The sequence below is a fragment of the Eupeodes corollae genome, chromosome 1 (genome assembly GCF_945859685.1).
Source record: "Eupeodes corollae chromosome 1, idEupCoro1.1, whole genome shotgun sequence".
NCBI classification, from domain to species: Eukaryota; Metazoa; Arthropoda; class Insecta; order Diptera; family Syrphidae; genus Eupeodes; species Eupeodes corollae.
Genome location: NC_079147.1, coordinates 165,534,059 through 165,560,621, shown reverse-complemented (window position 1 = coordinate 165,560,621; position 26,563 = coordinate 165,534,059). Strand labels below are relative to the sequence as shown.

The window sequence follows — 26,563 nt, the reverse complement described above, 5'->3', positions numbered from 1 at the left end:
CTACAGGTAGGTATGTTTACTCATGAAATATGTTTATATACAATATTGTATATAATGTATGTAAAGCCAATCTAAATTCAACCACAAAACATACCTACCTGCTCGCTGTCGCTGCCCCTGCTTGGATCTTGAAGAGCTGGAATTTCACTTCCAAAATTCCGATTCGTAGATTCCAAGAATTTCGATTGGAACGAAGTGAGATTTGAATCAAAATTGAATGGGCACTTTTGAGTTTCAACAAAATGCATCATAAGCCCCAAGCCCAACAGCTAGCATGAGCACCTTGCCCACCCGAGCTCCACTGCTCCAGCTACATGCCCATTCGAGTCAAACCATTACCAAACCAATACCAATCGGAATCGCCTTCGCCACTTCGCTTCGCCTGCCTGTTCGGTTCGTGTTTTCCATCACCGTACTCCATCGCCAGTCATTCATCAGACTTGCAATCGGTAGGTGGACTTGGAATCGGTGGAAGGGAAAAAATAAAACATTTCTCAGCGCATTCCTTCACATAAAATCTTTTTTATTCTTTGGATTGTGCACCTTAATTTTGTGTATATGTATATTTCATTTAAATTGCAATAATAATTACGATTAAAAGTTTTACCTTCGAGTATAATAGTTATCGTTCGCGTTCGTCTCTACCGTTTTGTGTGTTAAACCAACTGTAATTATTTATTTTGTGTTCTTCTTTCTAATTCACTTTGTTGATTTTCACAAAATGGTCGTTTGAATTGAATTTCCTTCCTTTTTGTTTGTGTCATATTTTCCAAGTCAAAAAATAGTTTTTTGTTTTTTATTTTTAAACAACATTAAATCTGTGGGAAAAGTGCTGCTGAAAAAAAAACGACGGATTCATTGGAATTTGATTCAATACGATACCAAAAAGAAAAACAGTTCACGCTTACGTTCATAGTTTTGTGTTTATATGGCTTTGGAAGCAAAAGCAAAATAATTTTCGAAAACCGGTTGCTTTCTAAACATACCACATTCAAGAAATACCAACAACAACTAAGAAAAAATAATAAACGTACCGCCGCGAACCCTTCTCGTGATCACCAACAAAACCAACTCCAACTCTACTACCTATCTACATTACATACCTACATCCGCTGCTGCTGTTGTAGCTGTTGTAGCTGCTGGCTTGTAGAAGCAACAGCTTTTTCCTAAAAGAATTTCTGTTGTTGGTGCTGGGCTGCCTCTGCTGTGCTGTGTTGTGCTGCTCCTCCTTTTGTCTTGTGTTGATGGTGTTGCGTCGTCGTCGTCTACCTTGTATTTTGTTGTTGTTGTTTATTGTTAGTTTTGTTATTTGGCATCTAGTTAATATTTTTAAATTATTCTGTGATTTAGCAGAAATATTGAAAAACTATAAAACATTCAATCAACTCCATCGAATTCCATTGAAATACTGGGAATTAGGACCTTATTTTTGGATTATGTACCAATTTTGATATCAAACTAAGGTAAGTTTAATTGCAAGATTTATTATTTTATTTATTTCTTTTACTATTTTGTTTATATTTTACAAATAAGTAGGTATCTGCAAACAGCCACAATAGTGGCAAAAATATTAAAGTTTTCTTTTGCCATGACAGTTGAAATGCATGGTGTGCATATGTAATCATGTCTGCACTAAATTCTTTAGGCTAGGCAACAGGTGCCTTTTTGACCATGCATGGGGATGTACATACATACATACATTTGTATGTAGGTATATAACCAAATAAATAACTTGCTTTCAACCGTTGTTGATGTTCATGTTTGTTTAACTTTAATAGGGCAGGAGTAAGTTTGTTTAGCGCCTCGGTTAATACCTAATGTTTTGTTGCAACTTAGAACTCTTGTGCAATAGGCTGATAATGGCTGAAATAAATCTAAGACCGATAGAGGGTACCCAGTTTGTTACTGTTTTACTTGTAATACATCAGCTGCGATTTCAAAATACGAATCCACAGAATTTCTGGTATACGTTGGTATTTGACAGCGCTGTAATTGGGCAGGTTAACACTACATAAGGGTATTGAAAGTAAGGCAAGTTTCTAGTATCTTATTGGCCAGCTGTCAAAAAATTGCCTTCCAATTAAGGCAACTTTATTGGAAAGTTGACTTGAAAGTAAGTCAAGAAAAATCTCCCTACATATCAATTCAAGTCAACTTATGTCAAAATGACAATTGATCATGTTTCTTCATTCAACTAAAAGCTGAACTTTCTTACTCTATGATTTATTTATTTTTTCCACAATTTCATTTATTGCTTTCTGTAAAAAGATTTCTTGTAAATTTGGAAAAGAAATAACTAATATTTTTCTGCAATACAAAATACAAATCGTGATGGACTTGTAGTCTTCCTGAGGTGTATTTTGTAGACAATTATTTTGTTGGTACTTTTTATACTATGAACTTAAAGTAGAGGTTTGCGAAGTAAAGTTCTGAATTTGGAAATCATAACACTTAAAAAACTAACTAGTTTCCTTGTTCAAAATGTACGTTCACAGAATGAAGTTGACTGCAAACGAAGTCCCCCATGTTGCCTGAATTGAATTGTCGGCATGATAAAGCTTAGAAATAGTGCTAGTATTATAATAAAAATAAATTATCGAATTTGTGATTTTAATTCTAATATAAGGTTTTTCAATAAGAGCGGGTAGATGTTGGGTGTATGTAGATGTCGTGGCGTTTGCTTTGTGGCACGTAGCGCCGTCCTGCTGGTCCAATTTGGGCAATAAGAAGTTAGTTTTCATCGTTATGTAGCGTTGTTCGCTGTTGTACAGTACAGCCCATGCTACCACGTTTGGCAAGTACTGGCATACCAATCGCTATTTGTAAACTGCTGCTAATGCAAGACGCTGGCTGTGAGGAGGGCAGGCACCAAGTGGAACAACATCACCACGTGTCAAGTAACAAAAAACATCTGGCCAACACTGGATTTAAAACGTTCAAGGTGCTTGCTCTCTCTAAGCAGATCGCATATAAGCTCGATAATAGGTGTCATAACCAGACACTGTCTAATAGGAAAGCATGCCACGAGACTAGGCGTATTCTCAAATGACTTTTGCAGAAGCTGTATGGACGAGGAAGATGAAGAAACGGTTCTTCATCTTCTCTGCACATGCCCTGCTCTAGCTCGAAAACGCAAGAACTAACTAGGAGAATTCTACTTTAACGATCAAATCATATCGGTATAATCAGCCTCTCACGTTTCGTAAGGGACTCAAGCTGGTTCCATTGAGCTTAGGAGGAAGCCTCAAGATTCATGTGGTATCACAATGGGCCATTGGGCCATTGGACAGCCACTATAACCTAACCTAACCTAACGGACCAATTACGCCGCCGTCGGCACAAAATCCACACCAAACGGTAACTTTGTAAGGATGGAATTATACGGCAATTTTGTTTGTTCATTAATCCTCAAGATGATTTTTCGGCCAAATTGGGGTCCTCTACCAAACGATTCGAAGCCCAGTCAGCGAACAAACGGCGTTGTCTGTGGGCATGAACTTTGAGCTCCTGAGTCAGTTGGATCTTGTACGGGTGTAGGCCTAAGTCCCGGCGCAATATTCGCAAGTCGAAGTCTGCGAAAGGCCGAGTTCTTGTGCACGGCGAAGAGTAGACTGCCTCGGGTTCTGCTGTACACTTTCACGGACCACGGCGATGTTTTCGGTCGATCTTGCGTTCCTTGAACGTACGGATGTTGGCTGATTGTTTACTGAACCGTTGGTCTAAAGTTTGGCCAACAAACGTTAAAGAGTAGACTGTGAGGGCCATGCCACCACGTCTACCGTAAGATGGGAGCAATGCGCGCAAGGTTTGCGTTTTATCATTTAAACGTGCTGTTCAATCGTGGTACTTGCCATGATGGTTTGGCATAAACAACTAAAAATAAAAAACAAAATATTTGACAGATGTCACCAAAACAAAATGGCCGAACGTATGTCACTAAGAAGGTTGATTCAAATAAAGGACTTGATGTTATGCAAGTTTCTAGTATCTGATTGCCCAGCTGCCACAAAGTTGCCTCAATCAAGACAACTTTGTTGGAATGTTGATTAGAAATTAGCTGCGTTCAATCTCATGTTGGATAGGATATCTTGGATAGGTGGATTTTTAGATACCCTGTTGAACGAGTTGGATAGCTGTATTGAGATAGCTGTCAAAAAATAAAAGCAACTTTCTATTGGAGGTAAAGGCAACTTTCTATTAGTGATCTACAAAACGAGAGCAAAATAAGTCAATTTTGAAATTTAAAAAAATAGATCATAATTACCTTCTAAAATTCGAAGGCAAATAGCTTCTTCATCGTCTATTATGTAAAGAATATCCTCAAATACAACTTCAACTAACATTTTGTATCTTTTTGTTTACCAACAAATATAAAAAGCTGAAATAAATGTTCATGTGTTGAATCAGCTGATCTGTCAGATACCTACATACCCCAGAATCCAAAGGATACCTTTTTTGACACCTCAGCTGTTTTTGATCAGCTGTTATTTTAAACGTAAAACACTAACAAAACGGTATCCGGATATCCTATCTGTCTGATATTGAACGCAGCCATTAATTCAAGAAAAGTCTTCCTTGCAATTCCGTCAAGTCAACTTATGATCATGTTTTTCATTCAACTAAAAGCTGAACTTTATGATTATATGATTTATTTTTTTAAGTGCCAAATTTTATTAAAATTTATTGCTTATATGATTTTTGAAATACAATTTTCTTATTATTCTTATTAGACAATCTACAATTAAATACGTTGTTTACAATCTGGAACAAACTGTTTTCTTTAGATAGCTTTCCAATAGGTTACGGACCTCGGATCCTGGTCTATAAAATATTAGACATAAGAAAAGAAAATAATTTGTTCGTGGAATTGAATTCAGCAATTAAAATGTGTAAAGTCTTGAAAATTTCGAAGATTGGAAGTTCGCAGTTCAGAATTTTCAGGGACAACAGAACAAAGAAAATTATGAAAGCGAAATTAATTTTATTAATCGAGTCAATAAATTTCGTTCATGTCAAGGCTACAAAAAATTCGAAAAAGGTATGGGATTGGTTAGAAGCTACTTTTGCTGATAAAGGCTACAAAAATTGATTACAACCCCTAGCTACAGGGGCTATAGGCTAATCCTGGCAGCAGGAAGGTGAGGGTGTCCAGCTTGGCATGCTTGCGAAGGGGGGGGGGGGGTTCTTGCTACCGCTGTATTGGACGTTGTTACGACTTCATGCCTACAAAAGAAAATCAAGAAAAGAGAATGATGGGGGCCCGAAATGTCCAGCTATATGAGCGGAGTGAACTCTATAGAGGGGTGTGGGTCGATGATGGTACAACTTGTTTCGAATTAGAACTGATACAATAGTTATTCAACGTTTAGGCAAATTCTTATCGAAATCTCTATCTGATACCTTTAAAATTTGTATTAATTGTTGTTAAAACACTTCCGCTGTGAAGCTTAAATTATTTTATAGCACCAATCTTGTTTCACACTCGTAAAGTAGATAGGGTACTTAAAGACATCTCCACTATTGTTCCGAAAATGCGCTTAACTCTGGCACATAATCTACGCTTCAGGTCTCTTTCTAGATGTCTAGTAGACAGAAAACAGCACCACATTCCCAGACCTGCAAATCTTCTTCCTCCTTCAAATATCAATCGTTGACGAAAACGCTACTTATGTTTAAATTTAATAATTATTTTGAAGATCTTATGAAGGCTTTTAAATGCCCAGCAGTATTGCATTCGTAACAAAGTTCTACTTGTTCTTATGGGTCATCCAACCGAATCTTATAACAAATCTTTACACCGGTTTTGAGAAAACAGGTTAAGTATTTAAAAGAATTTGTATCTGTTCGAAAATGTGTGCATTCTGTATTGATGAATCCCTATTTCATTGGGTCAGAAATTACCTTTTCAACTATTTAAGCAGTATTTAAAAGGTTCAAGTTTGAAACCACCAAATAAATGCTAGAATTATGCTCTAGCGGAATACACAGGTTCATCCCCTCAAATAATTCAACCGAAATTTTGATGCCTCCAGGAATTCTAATCAGTGTACTCCAGTTCTATTTCGGTCGTATTGTCAAGTACAGAGATTCGTTCCTTTGCCGTACTTCGTGAATACGGAATTCTTTACCATACTTTTCCACACTCTTTTCCTGTTCGTTTGATTGAGGTCTTAAACTATCAATTATTCTGTTTTTAAGTAACAAATAAAAATGAAATAGAATTTGAATCAATTCCGGCCCTGATAACAGAGCTTTAAAATCGTTTTGGCCACTGACCACAACACTACAGAATATGTGGTGTAATTAATACAAAAATATAGCATTCTTCAATCGAGTGCAGTTGGCTGACTTTGACTTCCATAAAGTTGGTGTAGCCAACAATTATGCACAAGGTAGAGAATGGCGAAAGAATGGAATCTTTATTGACATCTTTGCTTATAACTTGGTCTAAAACAATACAAAAAAACAAGAACTAGAGAATTATTATTATAATTGATGTATAACAGTTTATTTTTGTTTTGTACGCGCGCAACTAACACTGATTCTAAGCTAAGTTCTGTATTAATAGTATTGTAAAAATAAACCATAGCCATAGCAGCTTTAACTTGATAGGTCTGTAAAGAAGTAGGTATCATGTATACCTCCATTCCTAGCTAAGCTAGATAAAGTTAAGAATTGGAATGTTACACACAGTTCGCTGTATTGTGGACTATCATACGTTTAACGATTATGATGACTATGACGGTGGTGGGGAAATCTGCAAATTAAAATAGTTAGTTCAGTAGATACACAGAAGATAGGTATGTAGGTAGGTAGAAAATAGGTAGATTTAAATAAATAATATCTAAGTAGGTACAGAAATATGTGTTGTGTATACAAATCTAGGATAGATAATAAATCTGAATAAAAAAATTCGAATAAATTTATTTGAGTTGCGGTTTAAAACGAGTGGATTGTGATTTTTTGCTTGGAGAAACGGCCGGCGCGGTGGCGGCGTATGGATCTTTTCTTTAATACAAAGATATTTTACTGCGCAATTCGGTAGTCTTCACCTCTTAAGACTCGTTGTTTTTGAATCATTATTACCACGAAAGAGTAGGCATGTGAAAAACTTATGAAATTTGTAGATGTAGAACGGATACAGGAGCGCCTGTAATTGCCTGTATTTAGGTGTTTTATATGTGGTACATAGTGTAGTTTATTTTTGGCAAAATAATTGAATTATTAACTTCACATAGGAAGTTATTGTAATTGGTCCGATTTGTTGAATTGAAAATGTTGACATTTTTCGACGTTTCAAGGTCCCTTGAATCTAAATAAAATAGTTTTAGAGAGATGTACATATGTATGTATGTATGTACGTACGTGTGTACGTACGTTGTATCGCTTTTCGTCAGAAAATCTTATATCTCAAGAACCAGAAAGGAGATCTAGAATTTGTATATTGAATTTAAAAATAAAATAACCCGTGTTTTTTTTGGAAAACCTATCTTATCTAGTATGGTAGGAATTTACACGAATAATAAAAACAATATCCGCAGTATGAATACTACCGATAAAAGTTAGAGTAGAATCTTACTACGGATGGGTTTTTGACATTTATACGAGTCTCGAATGGATCCTATGTGATTTCGTTCTTAAATGTTGGTACGATTGATAATGCATTTGTTTCTCGATGGCTGTGTTCGTTGAGCAGTTGTGCATTTGAAATCATAATCTATAGGTTACTGTTGATATTATTTAGTTTTGGTAATGAAAATGGACTAACTGGGCTTATTTTGCAAGAGAAAACAACAGAAAAGATAATTAAGTTTTGCTATGTTTCCACCAAAGGTTTATCTCAGCTTAGATATAATAAATCTTTTTGGTGTTTCCACAGGACAAGAAGATTTAAAAATGATTAAGTTTGACAGCACTTTCTAAAAAATGGTGTTGCGATGTTTTTTATGAAGTGCAAGTGAGATAGGTAGGTAGAAATGGCGATCTCAAGGCAACCTAGCCTGAGATCCAATTAGCACTGTAGTGCGCCGTTTTGATACCAAAAACTCGTTTGACCTTTGATTGAAAGGGATAGATTGATAGAGAAGCTTCATAGCGATTATGTTAGAGCAATTTTGTCGCATTGCGAAAAAAAGATTAGGTCTCTAATCTTTGTCTCAGATAGCTCATCGAGTTCTTGAAGGAATGCTTTTCCAAAGCATTTCATTCTGGTGTTTGCCAAAGCAGGACGTTTGCAGAGAAAATTTGATTATGGTTTCACTTTCTCTTTGGTCACTACAGCTACGGCAAAAGGTGTTGTAAGAGATACGCAACTTCTCTGCATGAACTCCGGTACAAACTAATGTCCGGTACAAACCGCAACAATCCTGGCTATGTCTTGCCTTGGCCTGTATAGAAGATCGTTTGTACGGGTTTTGTTATAGGTGGGCCATGGGCCATATCTTCCTAGATAGAATGCAGTTGGGTAAATTGCTCCACCTTCGGTTTGATTCAGTTTGGTAGATAGAAAAGATTTTACCCTTCATAGCACCAAGAGAAATGTTAACCATTTCCTCAAGTGAGCTATGGAGGGCCGATCCTTGCGTGGCTAGCTCGTCAGCCCGTTCATTATCCACGATAACACTATGGCCCGGAACCCAGATCAGGATGACACCGAGGTTAATATTCAGGCTCGCAAGCTCATCGCGACATTGCTGGACCAATTTAAATGAGGATATGGCCGAGCTAATGGCTTTGACAGCTGCCTGACTGTCTGTAAAGATAGCCGCATTGCGGTTTTGGTTTGGGTTTTGTTTAAGTATCTTACAAGCCTCCCTTATTGCCAGCAGTTCAGCCTGAAAAACGCTAGCAAAGTCAGGAAGCCTAAAGGATTTGGCTACATTTAGGGACTTAGAAAAGATCCCCGAACCAACTCCACACTCCATCTTTGAGCCGTCAGTAAAGATGGTTGTGTCGAAACCTATCGACACGATGTCATCCTCCCAATCTTCTCTGGATGGGAAAATAACCTTAAAACCCTTACTAAGGTTCAAAGTAGGAGTGCAGTAGTCAGTGTCTACCGAGATAATATCTGAGGGAATCAATTTCGTTGTGTTGCTGTGACCATAAGGTTTTGACAACCAGCTATTTGATTCCTTCAGCCTAATAGCGCTGCAGGAAACTATGTATTTAATAAAAAGATCGATTGGTAGAAGATCCAAAATAACGTTTAAGGCGTCCGTTGGGCAAGTACGCATGGCCCCTGTGGTGCCCACGTTCTGCTCTCTGAACCTTCTTTAGCTTATTAATATTATGGGCTTAGCTAAGAGCAGGCCACCACACAATCGAACCATATGTTAAGATTGGGCGTACTACGGCTGTGTACGTCCATAAAATCATCTTCGACTGAAGTCCCCACTTTTTGCCGAAAGTTTTGCTGCAGGCGTAGAAGGCAACACAGGCCTTCCTAACCCGTACTTCAATATTTAGTTTCCCGTTTAGTTTAGGGTCGAGTATAACTTCCAAATATTTTGCACTGGAAGACAATGATAGGATTTGACCGTTGAGTAGAGGTAGCGTGAAAGGCGGTACTTTAGTTTTGGTGGTAAAGAGCAACAGTTCACTTTTACTTTGGTTAACTCCTAGACCACAACTAGTGGCCCAGTTGCTAACTTTCTTCAAAGCTGACTCCGTGATTTCACTAATCACAGAGGTGTACTTTCCTGACACCAATAGCACCAAATCATCCGCGTAGGCTACCGCCTTCACTCCAAATCTCTCTAATTTAATAATAATTGTATCCATGACCTGAAGCCATAGAAGAGGCGAAAGGACACCACCCTGGAGTGTTCCCCGACTCACGTGTTTTGTGATTGTATTGCCTAGAGTGGCTCGACTCTTCCTACCACTGAGCATGGAAATAATCCATTCTCGAATGAAGTCTTCTACACCGAACTTAACGAGCGATTCTTCTATGGATTCTGTAAGGACGTTGTTAAAAGCACCTTCTATGTCTAGGAAGGTGGCAAGAGTAAATTCTTTGTAATAGATTGTTTGTTCTACAGTACGCTCTACCTCATGGAGAGCAGTCTCCGTAGATTTGCCCTTAAGATAAGCATGCTGAGAGCTTTCGAGAGGTCGTCCAACTAGGATTTCTCTAATATGGCAATCAAGAATGCGCTCCAAATTTTTAAGCACAAAAGATGTTAAGCTTATTGGCCTGAAATCCTTCGCGGATTCGTGACCTCGCCTACCCACTTTCGGGATAAAAACTACTTTGACCTGTCTCCACGACATGGGCACATGCTTGAGAAGGAGACATCCTTTGAAAATTTGTTTCAGCCATGGAGCTGTCACATCATGCAACGTTTGAAGCATAACTGGCAGTATGCCATCCATGCCTGGGGATTTATATGGAGAAAAAGTATTGATGGCCCACAAAACATTTTCTCTGGTTATAACGGAATTGACTTGCTCCATATGAGCTACGTTTAGCTCTGTGGTTTTAAGCGATTCGGGGTTATCACTCTCGCAACCCGGAAAGTGCGTCTTCATCAGTAGCTTAAGAGATTCGGCTGGAGAGGCTGTCTAGGTTCCATCAGGCTTTCTTAGAAATGAAGGATTACAATGTTCCTTCGATAAAACTTTGCTGAGCCTTGCGGAGTCCTTTATGTCTTCGATTGATTGACAGTACTCTCCAGCCTTATCTTTTGGCTGATGACAGGGCTTGTTTGTAAATTTTAAGAGAGTCTTTATACGGTTGGTATAACTTATGTTTGTGGCAGATATTGAAAATTGTCCTCGTCATTTTCCTAAGACTCGACAGTTCTTCATTCCACCACGAAGGAAGGGTTTTACCGCTATATTTAACTGGGCAGGAGACTCTAAAAGTGAGATAGTTTGATTCGTGTTAAACAATTAAGAACAGAATAGTTCAGAAACATATAAGAATATGCTACCTATTTCATGTTCAATTTTTTGTTTGAAAGTTGATATAAACAAAACTATATTTTTTGTGCACAAACATGTAAATAAACAGATCAAAATGCATTATCTGTAAAACCAACTCCTCCACACAGGTTTTTTTCACAAATTTGGACTCGACTCCAATCCCCGACCGGAATCGAGTCGAATCAAGCTCATTTCAACTCGTTTCAGGTATCTAAAGAATTGAGGCGAGCTTCAAACTCGCTTTAACACTACATGTTAATGTAGTTGTTTACGAACAAACCCCCTTCTTAAAGTTTTTATTTTATTTCAAATTGTTTGTCAAAGCTGCAATTGTTTTTTTAGACAATCTCAATTTTCAGATGTATTTTTACCATTTCTTCTTGAAAATTGTCCATTTTATTAGTTTAAGTTTGTTTTTTTGTTGAATTTAATTTTAACTTTTGGTTTTCACAAAACTTTCAGTTGCACGAATTTTTAAATATAAAAATCTGGCTATTGCGGATGGGTTTTCTTGCGAATTTTCTCCTACACTATACCTTTATAGAATGCCAAAAAAACACGGGTTGTGATCAACATTTTGAATTGATAATTAGGGAGATTTTTCTTGACTAACTTTCTTGTCAACTTTTCAATAAAATTGCCTCAACTGGAAGGCATTTTTTGGCAGCTGCTAATCAGATGCAAGAAACTTGACTAACTTTCAAGTCGCCTGGACATGCCTAAAAACTAATGATAGCTATATAACTGGCAATAGAACTCAAACTGCCAGTTCATATACCAAAAAGGTGGTTTTTAAATTTGCACCGCAGTATACAAAATATTTTACACAACAAATGAAACGATAAAACAATAATAATAATACAAAAATTAATCAAGTATTGTTATGAAATCTCGCATTAAAAAATTTCTGAGAAATGTGCCAAGAAAAATTAAATACATTTATAAATAAACAAGGTGCGTCTTCTTCTTTTAAGGTCGGCTTTTATCAGCTCTAGACTACGCAAAATCATTCGCAAATCGACAGAGGAGCTGGCTTCCATTTAATTCCACAAGTTTGGGAGGTAGATATTGTTTACACAAAAAAAATCAAAAAAGAAAACAATAAACAAAAACGAAAACAAAAATCAATTAAAGTAAAAGGTGTTTTTCTTGATAATTTCAATTTTGTTTATATACTTAATCTGGAATTGCAACATCACTCAACTCAAGTGCAATTGACCTATGGTTTATTTTTTTAAAAAATTATTACCCTAAGTAAATGAGTAATAAACCTTTTATATGCTAGATTATTGCTGAAACGTTGTTCCACAATGGCGCGAAGTACACTTCCGACCAATTCGTCATATAGACTGTAAAAGTTGCCATCATAAATATAAAAATAAAACCTTTAACAAAAACCAAAATTGAAATAGGCATAACACGTGCGATTGCAACGTTCGTATTTTGTTGCAAAGTTTGTTAATGTTTTCCATTTGTTGTTTATTAATTTCAAAATCACCTTTTATATAACAAAGTCAGTATACCTATTGTCGATCATAATAACTGAGGAAGTTGTAATGAGGACATCTAATATTTTGCGCAGAAGGAAGCAATAATTTTAAGTAAGTTTATACTTAATGGATCAGTAGCACAAAGTTATTAACACCGGTATAATACTTATGGGAAATAAAATTCGCAACAACTGTCCGTCTAGGGTTACTCACTGCTAGTGAGCGCCTAGATACCTCCATATATGTTTTAATTTTGTTTTGAAGCGCAATCTGATCGATTTTGTGAAAACATTTGTAGCACATGCAACCATCATCCGTACACCGTGTTTAACATGATGAAGCAAGGAAGAAATGTTAGACTCTGTTCCTGCTACTGAGTTGGTCAAAAAGAAGTAATGCAACTATTAACTTTAGGTAATTTTTAACTCAGGTTTCATTATGTTTATTAAAAAAGAGTGTTTTAAAATGAAAGCTTTTAAATGTATTGATCATATCCATATTATGTTTTGAAATAACATAAATCCTAATATTCTATCGCTTGTTTTTTTTAACTTGGAAGTCTTGGATTCTAATTTTTAATTCACATTGCTGACAACAATGGAGCCATTCCTAAAATATTCTGTGGTACACTTGTGGAGCGACTTGAGCAATGGGAGCAGAGAAAAAATCTTTAAGCCGGCTTGGAAACTGACCAGATTTTTAAACTTTCGTCGATTGTTGAAGCCTTCCAAGCGTGGATCAATTGTTTGTAGACTTCAAAACTGCCTTTTGATCTAGCGACTCGTATAATGCACTTAGCTATAAGCTCACAAAGTTGGGAATTTCATTCAAATTAGATATTGAAGAATCCTTTCTTCGTTAGGTTTGAAATTACCTTGCGAAACGTTCAATTTAAGTAGTATTGGACGGGTTCAAATCGGATATCCACAAAATAAACGCTGGTGTGCCCAAGGGGTCCGTTTTGTCTCCGACACTTTTCCTTATTTTTATAAATGATCTTTTGTCTGAAACTTAATTGTTTCGCTGATGACAGTGCCCTCAGCTTCTCATTATACGTTTTTAGATTTTCATCCTTATATCTGTGGACTACCAACGGCAGCGTATGATCATTAAATTCTGATCTTGACAGCATTGACCAATGGGGAATCAAAAACCGTCTGTCTACTGTCATAAAAGCGTAACCTTCCTCCAAAGGCCACTATCCATGAGTGGTACTTGCATCGAGGAGAACGAACAGCTTTCAGTCCTAGGTATGTGCATTAAGGTGGAATGGGTGCTTGAACAAAATGTTCACTCGATGAGTATGTTAAGTTAATAAATAAAATGGCCGTTTTTGGGGTTCTAAGAATTCTCAAGTAACTGAAGAGAGGCTATTACATCCACAAAAAGTCACTGCTTAGTGCGCTTTTTGGTCCGGAGGTGTGATTGGATAATTCGGAGCGTAATGGTCATATGACAACCGACTTTTTTTGCCTCCTGTTGAATAATACGACTTGTGGTTTCAACAAGACGGTGTACATTCCACACAAATAGAGCAAATATAGCTTTATTGCAAAGACATTTCCTGGCCGCGAAATTTCTAGTCATGTCAATATAAATTAGACACCAAGATACTACGATTTGACACCGCTGGACTTCTTTTGTGAGGCTATGGTAAAAACCGTCTTTATGCAGATAAACCTTTAGCTCTTGAGCACTTAAAAAACTACATTTGTCAAGTTATGACTCAGATACCTCCCAATCTGTGTCAAAAATTGGTCGAACACTCATCCCGTCAATCTCGCATTATTACACCCAGATGTGTTTTGGTTGCGTGTTTTTGACACTTCTCTTACATTTGTTCTCATCTCATCGGATGAACAAATGTTGTTAAATGTGTAATGGCCCAACCAAAATGGACTTAACCGAAAGTAAGCTAATGTCAAAAACGAACGAAAGGTTATCAGAAGTTATCGTCAAAACAAAAAGTAAACATAATGGATTCATGTAAATTAAGAAAAACATTTCCTTTAGCTCGAGCCATTTAGCGAAATTTGACGAAACTGAGCAGAACGTCTATTATGGTTAGTGACATATAAGGCTGCGTATTGGTTCGTTCCCTTAAGCTGGCTTAAGGTTAGTTAAGTCTATTATAGTTGAGCCTTAAGACCTTAGTGAGGATGCTTTTAAAATGTCCAAGTAAAAGAAAAAAGGGAATCGGATTAAGAGAAAATAGGTCTGACTTCGGCTCCTTCACTTTTTTGACAAAAGCACTAAAATCGAATGATAAACCATCGTTTTAAATTACATAAGGATGAATGAAAAAACTTTTAATCTGCTTTTGTCGTTTATTGAAAACGACATTAAAAAAATACAATTTCAAAGACGCAATATTGCCAGGTGATAAGTTGGTTGCCACTTTGTTTCAACGGGTAGTTTGGAATGCAAAGCTTAACCTATCAACCTAGACTCTCTCAACCATTTCTTCATTTAAAATAATTCGGTTCTAAGGTCTTTACTCCACTTGAAATTGACCAGTGGCATATTACTTGTTTACTCGGAAACACTGGAAACAATAATAAAGCAACACCTAGAAACAAAGAAAGGCAAGAAAAATAAATGAAACCATCCAAAACAATTCTGAACCCAGAACTCTGCGGGTTGAGACTTTTTAAAGTATTTCTATTTCACCTACTTTCTCTTTTGCACTTATTTGCATCTTTCTAAAAACGCCTGAGGGTAATAACACACCTGCCTCAAGAGAATCAATGCTTGCAACAATCAAAAATGAAATAACATGAAAACAAATATTTTGAATGTGTTTTAATTACGTTTACTTTTGAAACCGCAACTAACAACCCTTCATCTTCGACTATGCTATCCTATCGATCCCTAATTACGGGCTACAAACAATGGGCCTGACGGCAAAAACACTTGACCTGCTAAGGATATGTCAGACCAAAATGAAAAGATAAATTCTGAACACACTATCAAGTCAAAGAAGAACCGGAAGTTTTGACGTCATAAATAGAATAAGAAGGCATTTGACATAAAATAAAAACTTTAAGAAGGAGGTTTGTTCGTAGACAACTACATTAACATGTAGTGTTGACGCAAGTTTGAAGCTCGCCTCAATTCTTTAGATACCTGAATGGAGTTGAAATGAGCTTGATTTAACTCGATTCCGGTCGGGGATTGGAGTCGAGTCAAAGAAAAACTTGTGTGGAGGAGTTGGTTTTACAGATAATGCATTATGGTCTGTTTATTTGCATGTTTGTGCACAAAAAATATAGTTTTGTTTTAATCAAATTAAAAAAAATTAGACATGTAGTAGATAGCCTATTCTTATTTGATGCTGAACTATTCTGTGCTTCATTGTTTAACACGAATCAAACTTTCTCACTTCCACTTCATAAGGAAATACGAGACACCATTTGCATTTTAGAAAGTGCTGTCAAACTTAATCATTTTTGAATTTTCTTGTCATGTGGAAACACCGAAAAGATTTATTTAATCAAAATTGAGATAAACCTTTGGTGGAAACAAAGCAAAACTTAATTCTCTTTTCTATTGTTTTCTCTTGCAAAATAAGCCCAGTTAGTCCATTTTCATTAAAAAAAAAAAACTAAATAATATCAGCAGTTATAGATTAATTTGTTTTCCAATGAAAAACACATGATTCCAAATGGACAATTACTCAACGAACACAGCCATCGAGACACAAATGCAATATCAATAATACCAACATTTGAAAACGGAATCACATAAGATCCATTCGAGACTCGTATAAATGTCAAAAACCCATCCGTAGTGAGATTCTACTTTAACTTTTATCGGTAGTATTCATACTGCGGATATTGGTTTTATTATTCGTGTAAATTCCTACTATACTAGATAGATTTTCCAACAAAACACGGGTACAACTTAACTGTATAAACTTTATTACTTGTAGGACCTCCTGGGTGATCCATTGGTCCAAAATTGTAAACAACTTACTGTTAAGGGCTTACTCGTTAGCAGTTTGCTAAATATTTATCAATTTATTATGGGGTTCCAAAAACCGAGTCTATAAAGTGACAGTCCGTGAAAATAAGCAAAGCAAATATACTTGAACGGACCTATTAATTGGAATTCAAAACTGTTGACTGGTCTATTCCATTAACTGCTTTTATAAGAGTAATTGTACAGATGTCATATGTCATATCAAATTTCCAAAATTTAAAGGAGCCATTCTGTGATTCTAACTTTAACAAATTCTTAAGAGAATCCGCCATTGTCTACTTACCTAACCTAGCTATATAGGATTCAGGTTTCCCCCAGTGGGAAAACAATGAACTAATACAAGAAATAGAAAGAAACAAACCAAATCTGTCAGAATGATGTTTAGAAAAGCAGCCATATTGATAAATGTTTGGTTTTGGTTATAGTACATAATTAAAAAAAAGTGAACTTTCTTACTACATGTGTCTTCCGAATTTTAAAAATAAAAAGTAAGTAAAAAATCATAAATTGAATTAGAAATTTGTTTTAAAACAAAACTTCCTCACATACCTTCGAAAATTACCATCTAATTTTATAAGCAAATAAAACTACTAATCGCTAAATTATGTAAAGATAGCAAGATCTATAAAAAATTAGAGCTTTGCCTCCACCACACCACCGTTATACACAGGTGGCGTTGTTTTGTTTTTTATTGTTAGTGCAAAAAGATGGCTGACGAAAAGTTTTATGATGGGAAGTGATTTTTGTTATGGGACTACCAAACGGCTACATGACGACGCGACGACCGACCGACGAAGCGACAATGAATGAAGGAATGGAAAGTGCCAATTTGTGTTCGTCGATAGCTCTATAGCAGCAGCGAGGCGTAACTTGTTGTTAGTTTTTATTTTTTCTTTCCTACTTCCTCGTGTAACGAACGGAAAGGAAATGCATATCCATTACGGTTTGACGCGGATGGTTATTAGATTACAAGAAGCTTAAGTAGATAGGTGTGTAGTTGTTTTATTTATTTATTTATTAAAAAGGAAGTAATGATTTTATCGATTGGACAGATATAAGGGTTTCCCTAAAAGTAACAATGACATTTTATCGATCTTTAATTATTGTACTTTTTTCAGAAGTAAAAACGTAGTACATATATAATATAAGTATCTACATGAAGAGAAAGCTTCTTCACTCGTTATCAAAGATTGTTTTTTCTTTTTTTTTTTAAGCTAAAGTGACTTTAGAAAAGCCCAGAAAATACGTTACCTTAGAAAATGAATTAGAATTATTTTAAAACTTCATTTTGTTTGTTATTATTATCTTAAATTATGTTTCACGTTGATTGTCCTCGATGAACTCCTAAATTAGATTAGATTGTAAATTAAATAGATTTGTATTGCTCGTCTTAAATAATTTAAATTATTTACAAAAATACAAAAAATTAATTGAAAAATAATTTGTTTGAAATATAATTTATAAATGAACAAATAAGTTACATGATTTAAAATTGTTTTTTGTTAAATAGTTTACTATTAAATAAAATAATATATAAATAAAAAATAATATAAATATTCAGAAACTTTCATGAACAATTCTCCCCCTATAATTTAGAGCCAGTTTGCAGTACATACACAGTTTTTTAATGTCGTCGACTTCGTTCAACAATGATACAATTACATTTTCGTTCAAAAAACCCGTTCCAAGAACATTTTTCCCCATGTCTTTGAGAATTGGACATTTACCCATGAAGTGAAATACATCTTATCTCACTTGTATATTACATAAGGAGCATAATATTGGTAAATCCTTCCTATGTGGTATAAAGTTAAGAGGTACGAGTTCTCCATGCAGCTTTACCATAATCGAAATCGCTTCTACGCTGTATTCATCCTGGAAATAGTTTTTCGCCTCCAAATTGTGATTGAGTTGAGTGTAAATTGCTCTGTGCAGAGACCCACTTGCTTCATTAAGGCATTTGCACTATAACATATCATCTACTTTTGCAATTAGATGGTACAGTGATTCTTTCCATTGATTGAAATCAAAGTTATCTATATTAAGGTCCATGTCAATCTCCCTAGCAAGTTTCATCCATTCTGCATATCATCCCGACCTCTCTCGAATAGTTTGAAGTGCCACTGTCTTCGGTAACCGGTAATTATCCATATTCATGATTTTGAGCACATAATCAATCTGCATTCGAAGTGTTCGTACAAAGAGTAGCTTAAAATCCACGAAAAACTTCTTCTTATAAATGAATCCGCAATGCTTTTCAGAACAAAGATATGATCGATTGTTGAGTAACCGGATCTAAAGCCTGCCTGAGATTCTTTCAACAGCTTATTTTCTTCAAGCCATTTATTGAGCCGTTTTTGCAGAACAGCTGTAAATATTTTATAACACGAATTTAAAAAAAGATATTTCTCGATAGTTCGACATTTTAGACCAGCTTCCTTTTTTGTGGATCGGAAAAATGATTGATTCCCTTAATTCTTGAGGAATCATACACCTCCGTAGGTATCCCATTGGAGCCTGCCGCTTTCCATCCTTAATTTTTTTCATTGCTGCATCTACTTTTTCGTTGGTTATATCTGTATCTAAAACTTCATTATAAATACCCCGATTTGAAAATGAAAGTTGTTTCCTCCATGAATTGGGTTTAGAAATTTTTTAAAATGGTCTGCCAAAAGCAAGAGGCTCAACTTGTGATGGATTTTATCGGTTTTACTCCTAAACTATTGAATTGTTTTAATCAAATTTGTACACCATGTGCAGTTTGATCGAACTTGAAAGATAGGATAGGTTACATTTATGATCGCAATATTATTTTACTGTAACTTATTTATCTGGTATTTACTTACTTACTTACTTAGGTCCTCAGACCTGTTAAGTCGGTTGGGAACCCCTTAAGGAGCACAGGGTCTCCACTACGCCTACGCGCCATCGTGTACGGTTTCCGGAGATGTGTTTCAGCTCCCTCCAACTCTTGCCTAGTGACGGTGATTCCGCTTCGACTGTCCCGCGTCATGTGCTTCTCGGTCGTCCAGCTCTTCTTCCTTCTTGTGTGAGCGGATTCCACTGCATTGTTTGGCCTGCAATGCGTCGTTAACTTTTCGAAGAGGTTGTCCAATCCATTGCCACTTACGTCTTCGTATTACAGATTCTATAGGTTCCTGACCTCTCCTTCTATGAAGGACATCATTTGATATACGGTCTGGCCAAAAAATCCTTAGGACGTTACGAAGACATCTATTCACGAAGGTTTGCAGCTTTCTTGTTATGGCTGAACTAACCTTCCAAGTGCTGCACCTACAAAGAAGCACAGATTCGACATTTGTGCGTCATTTTGTTCTTAAGCTGATAGATAGAGTTATTCTTCTAAATTTTTGACAGCATTCAGCAGATGGTGTCTTGTTGGGTTCCGCCTTCGATAGAAACGATGCTTCCAAGGTATTGAAAGCTCTCCACTTTTTCCACCGGTTGCGAGAAAATATTTATTTGAGAGGATGGTCGGGTTCCGAGGCTGATCATTTTTGTTTTGCCAGAATTAATTTTCAGCCCCACAACTTCTGCTTCTCTCTCCACACTTGTTGTAATTTGATGGAGATCCATGATCCTATGAGAGTGTAAGCAAACATCGTCCACGTAATCCAAGTGCTTTAAATAAAGTCCATTGGATCCTTCCGCTACCTGACAGAGCTGAGCGTAGTATTTATATAGCTTATCACCAACAAAAACAATATTGGCAACAGAATACAGCCCTGTCTGACTCCGCTACGGATGTCAAAATCATCTGACAACCTATACCATCGTGCAAAACGTGACACTTGGATCCATCATATGCTGCTTTAATACTAGTGCGTATAGTGGTGATCGATATTCAACACACTGTTCAATAATGATCCGCAGGGTGTTGATATGATCAATACAGGAGGATCCAACGTGGAATTCTGCTTGTTCGGCATCGAGTGTAGCCTCAAGGTGTTCTCTAATGCGTTCTAGTATAACTTTTGCTACTATTTTGGCAACGGCTGGCAAAACACAAATTCCTCTCCAGTTGTCCGTTATTTGACAAGTCACAATCATCTGTTAGCTCCAAACGATTCTAACAGATGACGACATCTGTTAACTGAATGGGGTAAGTATTCAATTAGTGTCGCTATGTGAAACTTCCAAACGTTTCCTATAAGCTGCAATTTAATTATAAAATTTATTTTGTAGTAAATGAAATGCAGTGAATTTTGCTTTTTTCACTTTTGGTCTTAGCATAGTCAGCCAAGTGTTACTTAGACTGAAATTAAATTCATATTATAGTGAATATAATAAAACCAAATACGGAAGTGCAGACAATTTCTGCACTGGTCCTCAGGAAAAAACTAATTGACTCAGAGTATTTTTCGGGATATAAAAGAGTAATTACTTGAATCATAACTAGATCCGTCATTGAGCTATTTTGGTAGCCAAAAATATTGAAATTGACGAAATTAATGCCGTCGTATAATCTTTGATTAAAGATTGGTTAACCTATTATTTTCCTGCGTAATTTGAATCCACCTCAACGGTATACGTTTGGTCAACAAATATCCACATCAACGCATGACCGGGTCAGCTAGTTGAGTTATAAATAAACAAAATCTTTTGATTTATTTTTGTTTTGTTTTGTTTTTATTCGAAACTTTCTTTTACCAAAAAGTGTAAACACAGTACATACCGACTAAGATACTAAAAACCGTTAAATCTACCATATGCGTTAAAACTTGTGTATATTTTAAAACAAGTGTACCTATTACACAACTAAAGTATACTAAGCTTAGCCGTAACACTTGTAATATTTGTGACGATTTTATATAATTAATTTTTTCATATACTAGGTAGCAAGTCTTTGGCACGCGGTTTGTCGTGCGTCAAGTCTTAAAAATTCGCACAAGTTTAAGCTTTTATTTGTATTTTTATTTAACTTTACTATACATATGTGTAGTAGGTATATTTATGTACATATTTACGTTCGTTTTATAAAAAAGTAAATATTTTATTAATCGAATAACAAAATGACTAGTTTATTATTCAATCTCTTAGAACTTGTGTGGTGTATATAGTGTATTATGTATGTTAATGATGTTATAGCTTGGATGACAGCAGGCACTGAATTGAATTATAGGTGATTCGTGCGAATCGGATGACTGCTCGAATGTGACTTGCTTAGGTAACTTAGTTTATATATGTAGTTATGTACAAACATACACTCCGTTTCAACTGAATACGCTCAAACACTTTTTACAGATTTCCAAATATTGAGGGTATTCGAGCCTAATGTTGGTGCAGTAACTACTCCCTTAAGATGTTAAGAAATGATTTTCAAAAGAATTATCCAAAATTGGATTGGAATAAAACAAGTTGGTTCCTACGTTTGTTTCCAATGACACTTCTTTTGTAAGATTCATTGATGAAACCAATTTGCTTAGAGCACAGTTTGCTGTCAATTCGATGATACCAAGGAGTGACATGTATTTGAAAGCGTGAACATTGAACAATTCTATGGGCCAAATCTTCTTTCGCACCCGTTAAGTTACTAGAGTACTAAAAGATCTTGACATTTACAAACGCGCTGGCCTGGATATTATCCCCACATTTATTCTGAAGAGGTGTTCTTCAACGCTGGCAAAACCACTGCGTAAGCTTTTCCATCTGTCCTATTCTACTCATATCTCTTCGAGTGAGTGGAAAACATCATTTGTCCAGGTTGTTCCTAAAAAAGTCGAATCCTCCTCACCCTCTATCGTTCAATTGAACTTACATCGTTTTGAGGAAAAAATAAGATTATTACACTTGACTTTTCAAAGGCATTTCATACATTTTGGCAATAAGCTGTCTTATCGAAAATGAGTGCTTTTGGTATTGATAAATCTGTTCTTTGTTGGAATAGAAATTACCTTTCTAACCGTTCAATACAAGATGTATTGGATGATTTCAAGTCTGAAATACCACAGTATCCCTAGCTTTTCATCATATTCGTTTCTAGATTCATCCTTGTCCTTTGAATGTCGAACTTAAAGGGCAGCGTATGCTAAGCTAATTAAATTCCGATCTTCACAGTATCGTCCAATGGGGAATTATTAACCGTGTAGAATGTATCGCTTGAAAAACTCAATACTGTCTCCTGTCGTGAAAGAGTAACCCTCCCTCGATGCCACAATCCATGGCACTTGTATCCAGGAAACTAATCAACTTTCAGTACACGGTATGTGTATCACAGATCACCTCTTATGGAATGATCACATATTCGATATTGGCAAAAATGATGCTAGGTTGTTAGGATTTCTCTGAGGGTACACAAAAATGTTCACCACTTTTGATCTGACTATAATTTACAAAGCCTTCATTCGTCCAAAACTTGAATATAACTCGCATATTTGGGCAGGTGCCACTAAATCAGGTTTAAGCCTTTTGGACAGGATTTAAAAAAGAGCTTTGAAAATGATAGGTGATAGAACTATAACCGAAAGATCTACTTCATAAGAACACGGCCGCAATGGTTCATGCCTTTCGTTGTTCTACCGGTATTTTTACAAACAGTGATCTGTCGAATTAGCCAGTTGCATTTCCACCCTCAAAGAATTCAACCGTAATACTTACACTTCCAGGAATGCTCATCAGTTTAACATTGAGCTCAATTTCGGACGTGCTGTATAGAGTGAAGTACAGAGATTTTTTTAACCACTTTTCGAGAATGTGGAATGCTTTAATCAATTCTGTTTTTACCTATTATTTTGATATTCAAAATCTTAAGACTAATTTGCACTGGTATTTCCTTAATCCTTCCCAGCTTTCCATGTTACAACACCTCCTTCACAGTTGTGATTTTTATTTTCTAAAAGGCTGCCCCATTTGATCCATCGAAATAAAATAGTCTTTTCTTCTGAAAAAATGACGTGATACAATTCTTTGTCCATACTATTTGAGTTTTAAAAAACTCTACCTGGCTATACCTGGCTACCAGAACCGGCTACAAACAAAGTTTTATCTCATTCCACTCAATTCCACGTGATCTTCATTTTATGTATTGGTCTTGCATCACAAAAAAGTAAAATATAGACGCTGTTCAGTTTTTTGGGTTTTTCAACACTTTTGCAAAATGGACTTATTCCATTCTCACAACTGACGATTCAAAAGCCATTAAGACTTTAGGCCAATTTTATCAGCTGCTTCATGTCCGGTTAGGTTTTGGTGTCTAATCTAATCGATTTAAGCTTTTGAAACACTGCTAAGGCATTTACCCATTGGTTTTTTTAAATTTCGGACCAGGAATTGAATTTCAATTAAATCACTAAAAGTGTGGATTTAAACTATCCATCCAGTATTTGAAAACAATCATAAACAACGACTTAATTGTCGTTGTACTTATTCAATTGACTCATTGACTTCTTCTTTATGTACGAAACACTTTACAAGTGGGCGAAAATAAGGCTCGAAGGTTTTATTTGGATATTTTCTTTATTTAGAAGTAGAAGTTTAGTTTAGAAGTATTCGCATTAACAGATGGTACAGGGACCCTTAAAACAGTCAAACTTCCCTATAGCGAATTTGCACGGGACCAGAAAATTATTTCGTTATATAGAAAAAACTATATACAGACATTTTTTGTTTTTACTTTTATTTAAAGGAGACAGTGATTTTAGTTTGGATTACATTCTTCCATTTTGCATTCCATACTTTGCTTAGATTTCGAGCGGCTTGTAGCAAGTTTATGACCGAAACAGGTTTGCTCTCGTCCATTTGTGTCAATATGTTCGTCAAAATACGCTTTCAGTAATGTTGATTTAAGTTTTAGATAATGCATTGGTCCATTGGCTGAAGTAAGGAAGTCATTTTGGGAAGAAAATAGGCAAGGTCAATGTTTTTCAATTTATCTTTTACAATCTTAAGATGTGCGGTGCAGTTATCAACAAAAAAAGAACCTTCCCCTTTTGCGAAAGAAATTTTTCAAAAGCCATTTTGTAAAAATTTCACTTGTCATCCATGCTTTTTTGTTGAACTCATAATCTACATTCTTTAAAAAATCTTGGATTTTTGGCCTTCCCTATAACAAGCAATTTAAGCTTCTTCGACCCAGTCGTCATATTGCTTGCTAAAAGGACAGTAATTCTCTCTTTGCTCTGTTTCCCACCTAAGCATTTCTTATTTTTAAATGCCAGCGTTTTATTGGGTAAGCATTTGAAAAACAAACCAGTCTCAACACCATTAAAGATGTCGTTTTTGCTGAAATTTGTTACCAATCGTGAAAAAACATTTATAACCCAATCATCACGATCCTGTGTGTTGACATCTGCACTTTCCCCACATAGGGTTTTTTTCCGTGCCGTTTCTTAAACTTGTCCAACCATCCTGTAACTCCTTGGCTTTTTGTCTCATCAATGGTCCTGAGAAAGGAAGATTCCTACCACGAGCGGCAGTTATGCATTTCAGCATTGCTTCATCAATATCCTAGAAAAGATATTTTCGAAGTCTTTTGCGTTTAGTGCTTAATTCTTCGTCTTCTACATTTCTTAAAGTCGCTTCTCTGTTTTTAAAAAATAGTTGATAAGCTACTGGGAGTAATTCCAATTTACTTAGCAATATTTGTTTTTTTTAGTCAATCCTTCCTAAACTTTATTAATTATCAACAATTTTTTTTCAAGAGAAATGCTACTTCGAGACATTTTCAATTATATTCACTGAAGCCTGAATATAAAGTGCTTACATTTAAAATCTTTTGGAAATCCCCTTATAAGGTCTTTTTTTCTCGTATGACATTTGGATTTCCAGCAACAAAATTTGCTCCTTGTAGAGAAAAATTCGCTTTATGAAAATTCGTTTTAAGGAGATCAAAACACACCCATAAAGTAACCAAAAAGATGTGTACTCAAAATGAATTCGTAATTGAGAGATCTTCGTTATGTAGAAGTTCGTGATAGGGAAGTTTGACTGGTATTTACGAAAAATGTAAAAAGCATTTTCAAAAATGTTTGTGCGCATATTCAGTTGAAGCGGAGTGTATGTACTTATGTATTGTTTTATTAATTAATTTAAATAATTATTCCATTACTTTATTCTATGCATATCTTAAAATTTAATCAATAGAAAATATACGAACCAAAAAACATAGGTAAAAAGTTATTGTAAATGTTAGAAATCTTCCTAAATACGATTACTGACTTCAAAATTACGAATCAAGCAGAACTATTACTGAACTCAGATCAAATACCTTTTTTTTCTGTGTGATTTATGCGAGTAGAATTTTAATTTTCAAATCACATATCATATTTTAAAATTGGGTATCTATAGAATATATTATTTTGTTTTACTTAAGTTAGAACAAGTGTAAATTTGCGCAATGTACGAGTATGAAGTAAAAGATATAAATTAAATATACGACCTTCGTTTAAATTTCCTTTGTTAATTTTTTGTTTGTATTTTAATATTGTTTTTAACTCATTAAAATACATACTTGATGTACCTGGTAGAATATTGTGCTTAGTGTTAATGACCGGTCCGCGGAATCAGCGGCGCGACGGAAATTGAAGTTAATCTTTTCTTTTTTTTTGAAGATTCAATCCATTTAAAATGTATAGAACAATTGAAATTAACCTGGCGTTCAAAAGCCATTAGCTAAATAAATAGATTATATTTAGCTGCCTAATTTGTTGTCATATTCTTAATATGTCTGAACATTAACACGCATAAATATGTTAATGTATGACACATATGCAGGATCAAAAGCTTGAGCTCTTTAGGGCTGTTTTATAGACTTGGATTTTATATCACAAACAAAGGTTTAGTGTGCAAAGAAAAAGGTAAGGAAATTGTATGCATTACATTTCTACTTGTACACGGATCCATACGAGTTGTACGTTCATAATTTTCTTTCCGTCAAAAGGACTTGCTATTGTAATTGGTCTAAGTTGTCAAATTAGAAATGTTGGCATTTCTCTACGTTTCAAGATCCCTAGAATCTAAATATAAGATTTTTAGAGATTTTGATTGAAAGGAAAATGATTTCTGAGGCTGGGCGTTAATTGTTAAAGTTGTCTCCTAGTACTTTTAAGACCAACGCACTTCATAAAGCTTCATTGTTGTCTTACTTCTATGATTATAATAGATATAAAGAGGTTGAGAAATCTCCAGAAAACGCTACTAACTTT

The 26,563-nt window shown here is 35.6% G+C and overlaps 1 protein-coding gene across 1 annotated transcript in view; it reads left to right on the top strand.

Moving 5' to 3' along the window:
• The first annotated feature begins 418 nt into the window (after nt 1-418).
• The window catches only part of LOC129953238 (uncharacterized), a 99,605-nt gene continuing 73,460 nt past the window's right edge, over nt 419-26,563 (top strand). Inside the window, exon 1 of the mRNA XM_056066196.1 lies at nt 419-1,463. The gene's annotated coding sequence lies outside the window, so the exon portion shown is untranslated. The remainder of the gene's footprint in view (nt 1,464-26,563) is intronic.